This window comes from Canis lupus, chromosome 30, assembly GCF_011100685.1.
Source record: "Canis lupus familiaris isolate Mischka breed German Shepherd chromosome 30, alternate assembly UU_Cfam_GSD_1.0, whole genome shotgun sequence".
Lineage (NCBI taxonomy): Eukaryota > Metazoa > Chordata > Mammalia > Carnivora > Canidae > Canis > Canis lupus.
In genome coordinates, this window is record NC_049251.1 from 21,692,110 (window position 1) to 21,706,122 (window position 14,013).

General features: G+C 35.2%; 1 protein-coding gene and 1 pseudogene across 3 annotated transcripts in view; both read right to left on the bottom strand.

The window, feature by feature from the left end:
• Positions 1 to 14,013, bottom strand: part of RFX7 (regulatory factor X7) — a 132,441-nt gene that overhangs the window by 76,205 nt on the left and 42,223 nt on the right. The gene's annotated exons all lie outside the window — the stretch shown is intronic.
• On the bottom strand, positions 9,852 to 10,724 carry LOC100855438 (annotated as a pseudogene).

Below are 14,013 nucleotides of genomic sequence, written 5' to 3' on the forward strand. Positions count from 1 at the left end.
ACCCGAACTCTGTGGGCTATTCTCAACAAAGTAGCCAGAGTGATTCTTCTGTCCAAAGCACATTAGTCCTTTGCTCCAGTCTTGGCCATGGCCAAAAAAGCCGTGCATGACCCATCCAGCCTTCTGCTTTTTTTTCCATTTGCATCTCCTATTATTCCTCTGTTCCTCATTCATTCCACTCCTGGCAACACTAGCCTTTGTACTGGCTTTTTCTGTCAGCCTCTACGATTCTTCTCCATATAATTAATCTGTTCATTTTCTTCACGACTTTGTTAGATGTTATCTTTTACAGATAGTTCTTACCTGACCTTCCCATATAAAATATTCTCCATTACTGTCTATCTTTCTTGCTTTGCTTTACTTTTCATTACTGCACTTACCACCAGTAATTTTATATTTTTATTAATTTATTTGTTTACCAGCTATCTTCCTTGACTAGAATTTAAACTCCATGAAAACAGGCTTTGTCTGTTTTGCTAACTGCTATATTATCATCTGGCACATGTTAGGTGTTCAATAAAATCTGTTGAATGAATAAATGACAAAAAAAAAAAAAAACAACAACAACATTCAGCCCCCCATATGAAGACAACTCTTTGGAAAAACTGGGACTACTTAAAAAAGGGTTTTTTAGAGAAATTAGTATGAAATTGAAAATGTGATTATCGTTTAAACTATAATTCTAAATACAATCTTTTTCTATCAGAAACATGCTCTGTGGAATATCTGAAGTTTTGGACTGTTTTCTTACCACAAACAACTTGATAAATCTCTAAAAAGTCGGGCAGCCTGGGTGGCTCAGCAGTTTAGTGCTGCTTTCAGCCCAGAGTATGATCCTGGGGACCTGGGATCAAGTCCCACGTCAGGCTCCCTGCACTGAGCCTGCTTCTCCCTCTGCCTGTGTCTCTGCCTCTCTCTCTCTGTGTCTCTCATGAATAAATAAATAAAATCTTAAAAAAAAAAAAAAAGTTGTTTAAAAAAAAATCTCTAAAAAGTATGTGTAAAAGACAGCCTTTCAAAGAATAAACTTAAAAAGTAAAATGAAATGCTTCTAAGCTAGATATGAACTTTGGCAATTATTTGATCTAGCCTTTTGATTATTTTTACTTTATACTTAAGCATGCAAGCATAATACAAGGATATAGATTAAGTCCCCTTGTCTTCTGTGCAGTTTCATACGATACCTCACTAACCTTCCCAAAGACAACTATTGTTAATTTGATGTGTAATCTTCCCAGTTGATATTTCAATACTTGTATTAGATGTACGAATATCTACAAGCAACATACACTGTTGTTCCAAGAAAATGTTACATGTTTATATAAATGCCTTTACATTATATATATTCAGCAATTGTCTTTTTTCATTCAACATTATTTTTGAGATCTACACTTTCATGAAGTTCATTCATTTTTGTTCCTGAAAAGTATTCCACTGGATGAATATATCAAATTTATTCATCTATTTCTTTATGAAAGACAATTATATACTTTCCAGTTTTTCTACAAACAATGCTGTAACAAACTTCGTACATGTCTACTGTGTACACGTGTGAAAATCTCTGTTATAAATTCAAAAATTAATTTTCAGGTGCTCATGGGTATATCTTCTCAGTTGTATGATATATTACTAAATTCTTCTCCCAAGCAGTTATATCCATTTATACTTCCATCAGTACTATATGATAGTCTCTATTTTCCTATTACTTTGTATAAATACTTGCCATTAATACATAAAATAGAATACATATATTAAATAGAATCTTAATAGATACAAATTTTTAAAATTTGCCATTTTTCTCAATTTGTAGCAATACTTTTTCATCTGCATACTGGCCATGTAGATTTTCTCCTCTGTAAATTGCTGGTTCATAGTCTTTGCTCATTTTTAAGTAGAGCTGGCTTTTTCTTATTAAGTTGTAGCAGTTCTTTATACATTTTAGACACGAATCCTATTACATATACTTTGTTAAAAATATATTTTAATGATATCTTACTAAAGTTCAAATTTTTGATGTAGTCAAATTTATTTATTTTTTCCTTTATGATCTGTGTTTTTTATCTTAAGATATCCTATCTAGCTAAAGTTATAAGGACATATTTCATTCTAATCCTTTTGAAGTCAGCTTTTTCAATTTTGATCTTTACTTCAAATTAGAATTTATTCTTATGCATGGTATACTGTAATATACATTTTCTTTCTGGTAGGCCAACTGTTCCCTATTTTATTATGCCAAGTGTTCATGTATACTTGAATCTATTTTTGGCTTTTTTTTCCATTTCATTATTAATCTATGTGTCTATCTTTTGAGTTATCACTCTAAATTTATCAGTGATTTAAAAATTAGGTCTAGTAGTTTGATTACCTGACCTTCCTTGACCATTTTCTGAACAGTTTCCTAATTTTTTTTTAAGATTTTATTTATTTACTCATGAGAGACAGGGGGCAGGGAGGAGAGGCAGAGACCCAGGCAGAGGGAGAAGCAAGCTCCATGCAGGGAGCCTGATGTGGGACTTGATCCCGGGTCTCCAGGATCAGGCCCTAGGCTGAAGGCGGCACTAAACCGCTGAGCCACCTGGGCTGCCCAGTTTCCTAATTCTTGAGCCTTAAATATTCCAGTATTTTTTGGTTTTTCCAATTTCACAAAATTCTTGCTAAGATTTATACTGAGCTGTACTGATGTTATAGATTGAAGTTAGGGAATTGATTTATAATTTGATTTTTGTCCATTTTTAAACAGGTCTTATAATTTTCTTTATATTATTTATTAATTTATTTTTAAAAGACTACTTATTTTGACAGAGAGAATGAGAGAGAGCACAAGCAGGGGGAGGGGCCGGCAGAGGGAGAAGGAGAAGCCAGCTCCATCTCAGGACCCAGAGATCATGACCTGAGCCAAAGGCAGATGCCCAACCGCCTGGGCTTCCCAGGTGCCCCTCTCTATATCTTTTAAAATTATGTTTTCTAATTGGTTCTTGCTAATGTACATGGTGATGTTCACAAAAACTATTAGTTTTCTATGCTGACCTTATAACCAGCAACTGTCTTAAAAATATTTTTCTTCCTTTTTTGTCTTTATGCTTCCTTTTCTCCTCCTTTTGTATCTAAGTACTTTGTCTAAAATCTCTAGTCTAATAGGGAAGAGTTACAGTGACAGCAGACATCCCTGTTCTGTATCCAATTTTTTGTTTCAAAGTTTTAATATATGTATTGTAATATTCCGTTTAGTGGGCATTTAATAATTTTCTACGATATTCCTGAATATTCAAAGTTTTGATTGACTTGATTAAAAAAAATAATGCTTCAATATCCTGATGTCCTGCTTCAGATAATGACAAAATAACTTCCTACATATAACAATGATACCTTGTGGAGAAAATATGAAAACAGACATCAAAATTAAAGGGTGACCACAAACAGACAGCAACTGGAGGGAAGACATCCTTAAAAGAAGGGAACTGCACTGGGTAGGACTTGTAGTTATAAGGCTACTTCCTGAGGGCACTATCCACCCAGGCAATAATGATCACTGAAGAATAAAGCTGAAATCTTTTGTCTTGCCAGCTGAGGAGGAAGAGATAATGCCGGGGCTGCCAGAGCCACTGCAACATGAAAGATGAAATCCCAGAAACGAAGGTGTCACAAAATTTCTGTATAAACCATGCCCAAATGTTTGAATAACCTTTCTCTGGTAAAGACTTCAAGGCTTCCAGAAAAAGGCAACAGCTGGAAAAAGTGGAAAGATCTGAGTTGAGTCTTCTTGTTGCTGTCTATTACAGGACTAATAGTACTGGAGTTTGAATCCAGGCATGTTACAGTCTAACAGGAAAAAAAAAAAAAAAAAAACTCAAAACAAAAACCACACAACACTCAGAGAAAAATAACAGAATCCATAGCCTACAACAATTTATCACCCACACTGCCTGTTATATCAAAGTTTACCAGAGAGAAGAAACAGGAAAGAGAGACCTGGAGTCAAGAGAAAAAAGCGGCTCACAGAACCCAAATCCTGAATGATCCATATGTCAGAATTAGCAGAAGGATTTCTAAGCAAGTATGTTCAAGTATTTAAAGGAAAATATGGCCATAAGAAATGTATACACGGCAGGGGAGAACCTAAGCTGAGAAAAAGTAGTTATGAAAAACAACCAGATGGAAATTCTAACCTAAAAAATACATCTAAAATGAAAAATTCATTGGATTATCTTAACAGGAGATCAGATACAGCAGAAAAGAAGTCACTAAACTGGAAAATAAATCAATACATCTCATTGAATTTAAGGGAGAAAGAAAAAGATTTTCAACATACTAAATAGAATTTCAGAGATCTGTCAGTGATCTGTAGTACATCACCAAGTGGTTTAACTACATACAGTTGGAGAGATAATGAGACAAAAAAAAAAAAATACCTGATAAATGACCTAAATTTCCCCAAATTGTGTGAAAAACACAAACTTACATATCTGAGCTTGTTAAATTCCAAGCAGGACAATTATGAAGAAAACCACAAAAGGGCACAACACAAAGAGATGAAAACATGAAGATGAAAAGCAAATTTTGAAGGCAGCCAGAGTAAAGTTAACATGCAACAAAGAAGTGATATGAATGATAGCTGACTTCTATACAGTCAATTGATTTGCAACAGAAGTACTAAGCAATTCAAGTGATAAAAAAATCCTTTCAGCAAAGGCTGACAGAACAACTGGATATATCTATAAACTAATGAACATAACTCATTCTACAGTTAACTTTGAGTTGGATCTTAAAATTAACTATAAAAACTTAAACTATAGGGATCCCTGGGTGGCGCAGCGGTTTGGCGCCTGCCTTTGGCCCAGGGTGCGATCCTGGAGACCCGGGATCAAACCCCACGTCGGGCTCCCAGTGCATGGAGCCTGCTTCTCCCTCTGCCTGTGTCTCTGCCTCTCTCTCTCTCTCTGTGACTATCATAAATAAAAAATAAAAAATTAAAAAAATTAAAAAAAAAACAAAAAACTTAAACTATAAAGTGCCTACAAGAAATCATAGACTATTATGACCTGAAAATATATAAAGATGTCTTGGAATGCAATGACCATTTAAAAAAATAGATTCCAAAAAAAAAAAATAGATTCCATCAAAATGAAAATGAACTGTATTCATCAACAAACATCAATTAAGAAAATAAATAAGCCACCAACTGAAAATACTTGCAAAACATATACCTAACAAAAGACTCATGCTCAGAATATGTAATGGATTCCTACAGCTCAACAGTAAAGTCAATTAATAAATAAGCAAACAACTAGAATAGATAGTTCACCAAAAAAAAGGAATATACAAATGTCCAAAAGCAAATGAAAAGATGTTCAACATCACTAATCATCAAGGAAATGCAAGTCAAAATCATAATGACATATATACTCACTAGGATGGCTAAAATTAAAAACAATGAAAAAAACAAGTCCGGAGCAACTGCAACTATCATACATTTATTTCTGCTGGAAATGTTAAAGGTAAAACCACTTCAGAAAAATTTAGTAGTTAAATACAAATCTATTTTTTACTGCAGCATTTCTACTCTTAGGTATTTATTTAAAAGAGATGAAACTGTATATCCACAAAACAAACTTGTACATAATGTTCACAGAATCTTTAGTCATAATAATGCTAAACTGAAAACAATCTAAATGGCAGTCAATATAAGAATACTACTCAGTATAAATAATAGTGAAAGGGAATAGAGGGGAAGGGAGAAGAAATGGGTAGGAAATATCAGAAAGGGAGACAGAACATGGAAGACTCGTAACTCTGGGAAACAAACTAGGGGTGGTGGAAGGGGAGGAGGGTGGGGGGTGGGGGTGACTGGGTGGCGGGCACTGAGGGGGGCACTTAACGGGATGAGCACTAGGTGTTATTCTGTATGTTGGCAAACTGAACACCAATAAAAAATAAATTTATTATTACAAAAAAGAATAGTACTCAGCAATTAAATAAAAAACTTATGATACATAGAAATACATGGATGAATCTAGTAGATATTCTAGTGAGCCAAAGACACCACCCAGAAAAGTACACTCTGTACAATTCCATTTATATAAAACTCTAGCATAGGCAAAATTAATCTTATGGTAAAACCAAAATTAGAAAAAGTGGACATCTTGGGATGAGGATTACAGATGGCTTGGAAGGAACAGGTATGAACTCTTTAATACACTGCCCTATTTCCCCCTTTCAGGAAAGAATTTTGTCCTTCAGCTGCTAGTAGTGCTTTCAGCAGAAAGACTTCAGTTGTCAGCCCACTTTGGGGGTTGCTTACACTGAAGAAAACTTCACTCCCCAAGGTCCTATCTCCTTCCAGGGACAGCTCACACCCAGAGGCTGATCAACATGGGAGTATGAAGACCCAGCTCCTTGTTACAATGTGGGACAACTCTGAGGTCATTACAGATTCAGAACTCTTTAGCACTGCACCCTAACTTTCCCTGTGCATTCTTCCGTTCTTTCCACAGATGAGAATCTCAAGAGCACTCCCTACTGAAGTGGTTCTTAAAATATAATTTTTGGACTAGTATCATCTGGGACTAGTTATAAATGCAAACTTGTGGGTCCCACCTCACCCCTACTGAATCAGAAAGCAGAAACTCCAACCACCTGCAAAGAGCTTCTTATCCTTTTGTGCCTCACTCTTAAATATACTAAGGTAAGATAAGAGAGCAATATATTCCGGAGATGAGAGTAAAAGGAGATAGGAGGTATTTATTTCTCTTGGCTTTCTCTCTGAGAGGCCATGAATTAGTAGTTGGGAAACTTCTCAGCAAATCTTGTAAGACCTTTTTGAACTCATTAAACTATAAGCATCTAAGACTTTGATCAAAAATGAAAATTAAAGGGACACCTAGGCGGCTCAGTGGTTGAGCATGTGCTTTCAGCTCAGGGCATGATCCTGGAGTCCTGGGATCAAGTCCCATAATCGGGCTCCCTGCATGGAGCCTGCTTCTCCCTCTGCCTGTGTCTCTGCCTCTCTCTCTCTGTGTCTCTCATGAATAAATAAATAAAATCTTAAAAAAAAAAAGGGAAAATTAAACATATAGAAATTTTTTTAAAAAATCCTAAACTTATCAAACAAGAAATAGGATTATTATCTATGAATATATTTGGAATTATAATTCCTTTTTCTATCATTACTCCACCTAATTTGAGAAAATTTTTCAGCAGCAGGAAATAAAAATAAACTACATTCACCACTCTAATAATGAACAACTGATGCACATTTGAACATTTTTAAAAAGGTAGACAGTATTTGACTTAATATCTCATTGTTTAAATGTTCATTTTTATTTTTTAAAAGATTTCATTTATTTATTCATGAGAGACACAGAGAGAGAGAGAGAGAGAGAGAGAGAGAGAGGCTGAGGCACAGGCAGAGGAAGAAGCAGGCTCCATGCAGGGAGCCTGATATGGGATTCGATCCTGGGTCTCCAGGATCACACCCTGGGCCGAAGGTGGTGCTAAACCACCGAGCCACTCAGGGATCCCGTCATTTCTATTTTTGAATAAAACTATTTTGTTAATTTTACCTGCAAGTAACTTACGTTCAAATATGTTTTAACATGAGTATTTTCTCACGTTTTTTGACATTTTCTAAATTGTTGATAATTTCAAATGCATTAAACTTCCCATCTCACAGGTTTTTAATAAAATTGTTAGCTTTGTAAAAATTATAATTAAATAGTATCAACTGGTATTCGGTACCAAAAACAACAAAATATCGGTTATCATAATTTTGCTGGGGTATTGTAACTACTAAGCTTATGAAACATTCTAATCATCTTCCACATCTTTCAGTTCAGGCTTTGAATGTCAAGTCAGATCAACACAATGTTAAGAAGTAAAAACCTTAATTCCAGACCTATGGAGTAGGGAAAGAGGAAAACATATCAGCAAGGAGAGCACATAGTAATTTAATGAAGAGAGATATAGTTTGAGAAAGCATATTTTGTGTTCCCTATATCCATTTACAGAGTGAAGCTGGGAAAAACTGTCTTACCTAGTGGGGTTATACCAAGGAGACAGTAATTTTAGGAAGTACGTGTTAAAAAAAAAAAAAAAAAAGAAAAAACCCTTAGTCTAAGCCTACTTACCTCACAGAAATGCTTCACAAAATAATCATGTAATATTTTCCTTTCTTCAGACTTAAATATGATACAACAAATAAATTAGCAGTCATGGGCCAAATATAATAGAATATAATACATCGTGAATAACAGTATGCCTGGAAGAACATTTAAAGACTTCTTGCTACAAACATTTCAGAAACTCTGTTTCCCGTTTCCATAAGTTGTTTATAAACTATTTATTACAGATAATATCATTCTAAGAGATTCCCACTCATCTCTCCAATAACAGGTTTGGCCTCCATCCAAAGTTCAATACTATTTGTACATTTATTTAGTCTCCGAGTCTGAACTCAGCGTGACTCACAAATCCTATATAGTTGATTCAAAATTCTCACGTTGCAGGAATTATGATCTATGAATACCAGATATTAGACTTCACCCTGGAAAATCTGAAGAGAAGTACAGTGTTATATATCAACTGTAAGAAGCTCTTAAATTATAGCCTTGCCAGGACAAGTCAAACTCTATTATGTGGATGTACCTACTGCTTCCTCTTCCTATAAAATAATTCTGAATATGAAACATTTACTTTTAGTTTCCTCAAATGAGAACAAAATTTTACATTTTTAAAAATAATCATAGCAGTAGTGGCTAATTCTCTAAAAGTTGAAAGATAAAATTTTTTAAAGCAAACTACCATTAATCTCATCACCCAGAAATATTTATTTATACCCTTACTATGTCTTCTTAAACGTAACTGGGATCTGTTGATGAGGATGTGCAGAAATTGGAATCATTGTCCACTACTGACAGGAATATAAGATAGTGTACCTGCTGCAGAAAACAATTTGGTGTTTCCTCAAAAAGCATAGAATTATCACATGACCCAGAAATTCTACTCTAGGTATATACCAAAGAAATGAAAATAGGCACTAAAACAAAAATGTGCACATAAATATTCATAGATATACTATTCTCATGAGTCAAAAGGTCGAAACAATCCAAAGGTCCATCAATGGGTGAATAAACAAAATGCAGTAGGTACATCCACATAATAGAGTATCATTCAGCCACAAAAAAGCATGACCCATACATGGATGAATCTTGAAAATTTTGTTAGAGAAGGTAGACATTTTAAAAGGTCATGAATTATGCAATTTCACATACATGAAACATCCAAAGTAGCTACATCCATAGAGATAGAAAGCTGACTGATGATTGCCAGGAGCTGAGGCGGCAGGAAACTGGGACTGCTTAAAGCATATGGAGTTTCATTTTGGAGTGATGAAATATTTTGGAACTAGATACAGGTGATGGTTACATAATATTATAAATGTACTAAATGTCACTCAATTGTGTACTTTAAGTAGTTGATTTTAGGTTATATAAATTTTACCTAAAAACAAACTGATCATAAAACTAAAAAAATTTCATTTTGATACTAATCAAGAAAGTGACAATTAAGTTTGTATTTATACCCCAAAACGCTTTTTTGTTTTGAATCGTTTACATTTTACAATATTTATTTATTTATTTGTTTATTTATTTATTTAGAGAACATGAGTAGGGGTAAGGGGTAGAGGGAGAGAGAAAATCTCCAGCATGCTCCACACTAAGCTCAAAGCCCTACACAGGGTTCAATCCTGTGACCCTGAGATCATGACCCAAGCTGAGATCAAGAGTGGGAGGCCCAACCAACTGAGCTTCCCAAGCATCCCCATTTTAGTCTTTAATTAAGCACGTAAAACTGTACTATTTAATATATTTCTCCATGAACATTTTGTGAAATTCAGATCACAGTCTATCATTTACAAATCTTGTGTTTCTTCTGATCTTCTCTATCCATTTGCACAGTTTTTGAAAACATAATCATCCCACCTTTTTAAAAGATTTTATTTATTTTTTAGAGAGAGTGAGTGTGTGTGAGAGAGGGAAGGGGGAGAAGGAGAGAATCTCAAGCAGACTCTATGCTGAGCACATAGCCAAACACAGGGCTCTATCTCAGGACCCTAAAATCATGACATGACCTGAAATCAAGAGCTGGAGGCTTAACCAATTAAGCCACCCAAGTGCCCCCTTCATCCCACCTTCTTTTAACTTTGAGATTGGCCTGAAGCTGGAATGGGCCTGTGAGATTAAGGAGAAGGTTTCCACTCAATGTTTTCTACACTTATTCTTTCTCCTTCAGCTTTCTGCTCTTGTTCCTTCCTGGTCTGCTCTTTAGCAATTTTTAAATTTTCTCTAGTTCTTCAAGAAGAGGTGCAGTATCATCATCACTCTCCTCTTCAAAATCTCCATCTTCTTCACCTGTTAAGAGGCTTATCTGCATCAAGGTTGGCAGCAGGAATCTCATCTAACCAAGGCTTCTTTGACACTGAAGAAGAGATTGTATGTTCTCATGTCAGACAATCTCTTTTTCTCTTGCTATTGCTCTCTCTCTCCCTTCCAGCTCTGTCCTTAAGTTGTGATTTCAAACTTCTGCTTCCTGAATAGTTTCTCTATATTTTATCTTTGTGTGATAAGACCTCTACTTGAATACTGCTTTAAGAGGTGGCTCAGATCATCTTCTCCTTTTCCTCTCCCATCTCTCACAGATTCAAAAGTTGGCCTAGCTGGTGTTGTCATCTTTTCTGACTGGCTGAGGTGATGAAACAGCCTTTGGAAATCATATAGACACCAGTATGACTCTTCCCCAAAATGCTTTAAAAAATAGTCATTGTTCAAAAGTTTCTTGCCTGATCTTATGAACCTTTAGGGATCTGGTTTTAAGTAAATTAGCTTGTAGATCAATGCCTCTCCATGGGACACTGGTTTTTACTGGCATCTTCCTTTACGGTATAATTTGTCCTATGCTTTATAGAATGTTTGGTATTACTGGATGCTGCCCACTAAATGTCAGCAGACATTCTGACAACCAAAACTGCTCCACATATTACCATATGTCCCTAGTTGAGAGCTACTACTCTGGAATGTAGAGAACAAAGTCACTCATATGCAATGTTTTGTTGACTCACATATAAGAAGTTCCCTAACATATGCAATACAATGCTCTACAAATGAGTTATTTCAAAAGTTCAAACTTCGTTAGGTATGAAAAGTGAGCTTTTTGTTCTGAAAAACACAAGATATAAACATTTGCTAATTTTATAAAAAAAATCATTTTGTTGTTCAGAAAATTAAAACTAATTTTTTTAAAAGATATATTTTAGAGAGAGAGAGAGAGAAAGAGAGAGCAAGCAAGCAAGGGAGGGGGAAAGAATCCGGAAGTAGACTCTCCACTGATCCCTATGTGGGGCTGGATCCCAGGACCCTGCGATCATGTCCTGAGCAGAAATCAAGAGTTAGACACCTAACCAAATGAGTGGTTCAGGAGTCCCAAAACTAGTTTCAACTAGAAGAATTAACTCTATTACCTAACTTTTGTTCACTATTTAATTATTGATATTAAAATTAAGCTGTCAACTTCTTAGTGACATTATTGCATTCATTGAGTTAGTATTCTTTCTATTATTCTTTGAGATTACCAAGTAAAGTTATAAGGAATAATATACCACACATGTTCCTGCCAGTGATTTTAAACTAAGCTGAACATTTTCCCCCTTAAGGAAGAAAATTTCATGGATAAAATGGAATCCCCTCTAGGCTCTTTTCCAATTTCATTTCACCATTCCTTTTTGATGGTGACAACTATCTATATTTGTTGGTTACGGTTCTTATGAATGTTTATATATTTATTACAAATTCAGTATAATAGTAATAATAATAATAATAACCCCCACCTGTGGTTTCACTTTCCATGGTTTCAGTTACCCAAAGTCAATCATGGTCCAGAAGCAGGTGGTCTTCCTTTTGATGTATAATGTATGATCAGAAGGTCAACAGTAGCCTACCTCTATGTCATGATGGCTATGTCATTCACTGCACTTCATCTCATCATGTAAGCATTTTACACCCTCACATCACCATAAGAAGAATGAGTACAGTAAGATATTTAGAGAGAATATATTCATCTTTTATTATAATACTTTGTTATAACTGTTCTATTTCATTGGTTTGTTGTTAATCTCTTACTATACCTAATTTATGTATAAGAAAAAACATAGGAACTAGCCATGGTTTCAGGTATCCACTTGGGTCCTGGAATACATTTCCTGTTGGATACATGGGAGAACTAATGTATGTCATTGCACAATATGAAGCAGTTTTGTTTACTATAAACATGGCGTTATAATGGATGTATTATTCTAGCATTTTCCACTCTTTTACTTATTAACAGGCTTTAGAAAAAGTGTATCTATTCTGATTCATTCTAGTTTATCCTCATAACTGTTACATAGTGTTATGGGTTGAATTATGTATCAATCTTCAGTACCTCACAATATGAACTTATTTGGGGACAGGGTCTCTACAGAGGCAATAAAGTTAAAGTAAATCAATCACTCATGCTGTGAACTCTAATCCAATACCACAGCGGTGCTAATGAAATGGAGAAATGCAGATAGAGACACACATGGGGGGGAAGATGATGTGAAGAGACATAAGGAAAAAGCCATCTGCAAGCCAAGGAAAGCAACCTGGAAGATCCTTTCCTCATACCCCTCAGAAGGAATCAACCCTGCTAACACCCTGATCTTAGACTTCTGGGCTCCAGAACTCTGAGAAAATAAATTCCTGCTGTATTAAGCCACCTACTCTGTGGTATTTGTTATAGCAGTCCTGGAAAACTAATACACATAGTATCTCATTGCCTGAACAAACTACTTTTTATTTATACATTCTTCTATTGAAGACACCTATGGTGTTTCTAGCTCTATACTGTAACACACGATATTGCAACAAACATTTGGCACATAGATCATACTATGCACACTGCAACACTTTTTCTCAGACACATACACAAATCTAGCAGGGGAATTGTTAATCCTCAACTTTCTAATTATTGCTAAACTGCTATTTATTTCTATTGCTATACTGCTATACTCTATTATCTGTGTATGAGAATAATTTCCTTACCCTCTCTAAAATCTGGTAATGACAGACTTTTGCCAAAGTTATGTGAGTGAAACTATTTTATTGTTTTAATATGCATTACTCTATTAGTGAGGTTTAACATCCTTACACGTTTATTGACCACTAAGCTTTCTTTTTTTTAATCAACCACTAAGCTTTCTTATGTGCCCTGTGTACTCATATCCTTTATCCATTTTTCTACTTTGTTTGCTATTATTATTCTTTTTTTTTTTAAAGGTTTTATTTATTTATTCATAGAGACACAGAGAGAGAGAGGGGCAGAGGAACAGGCAGAGGGAGAAGCAGGCTCCATGCAGGGAGCCCGATGTGGAACTCGATCCAGGGTCCCCAGGATCACACCCCAGGCTGCAGGCGGCGCTAAACCGCTGCGCCACCAGGGCTGCCCTATTATTATTCTTATAATGAGTCCTCTTTATACTTTAATGCTAATCCTTTGCCAATTATTTGAACTTCAAATATTTTCTCATCTGCAGCTTGTTTTCTTTTTATGCTGTTCTTTTATAAAACACTTTTATCTTAATGTAGTCAAATTTATCAGTATTTTCCTTCATGAAAAGCGCTTTTGGTGTCTTGTTTTAAACATTATTAATATTCATTGATAATTAATTGATATTAATAATTAATATTAACTAATATTCAAATATTATCATGAGACCACAAAGAGACTCATTTCCAGGGTGCCTGGGTGGCTCAGTTGGTTAAAGGTCTGACTCTTGATCTCAGCTCTTTTTTTTTTTTTTTTTAAGCTCAGGTCTTGATCTCAGGGTTTTGAGTTCAAGTCCAGTGTTGGACTCCATGCCTGGAGTGGAGCCTACTTAAAAAAGAGGGAGAGATTTATTGTCTTATAAATGTTTGCTTTTCATATTGGTGACCTGAGTTTCCC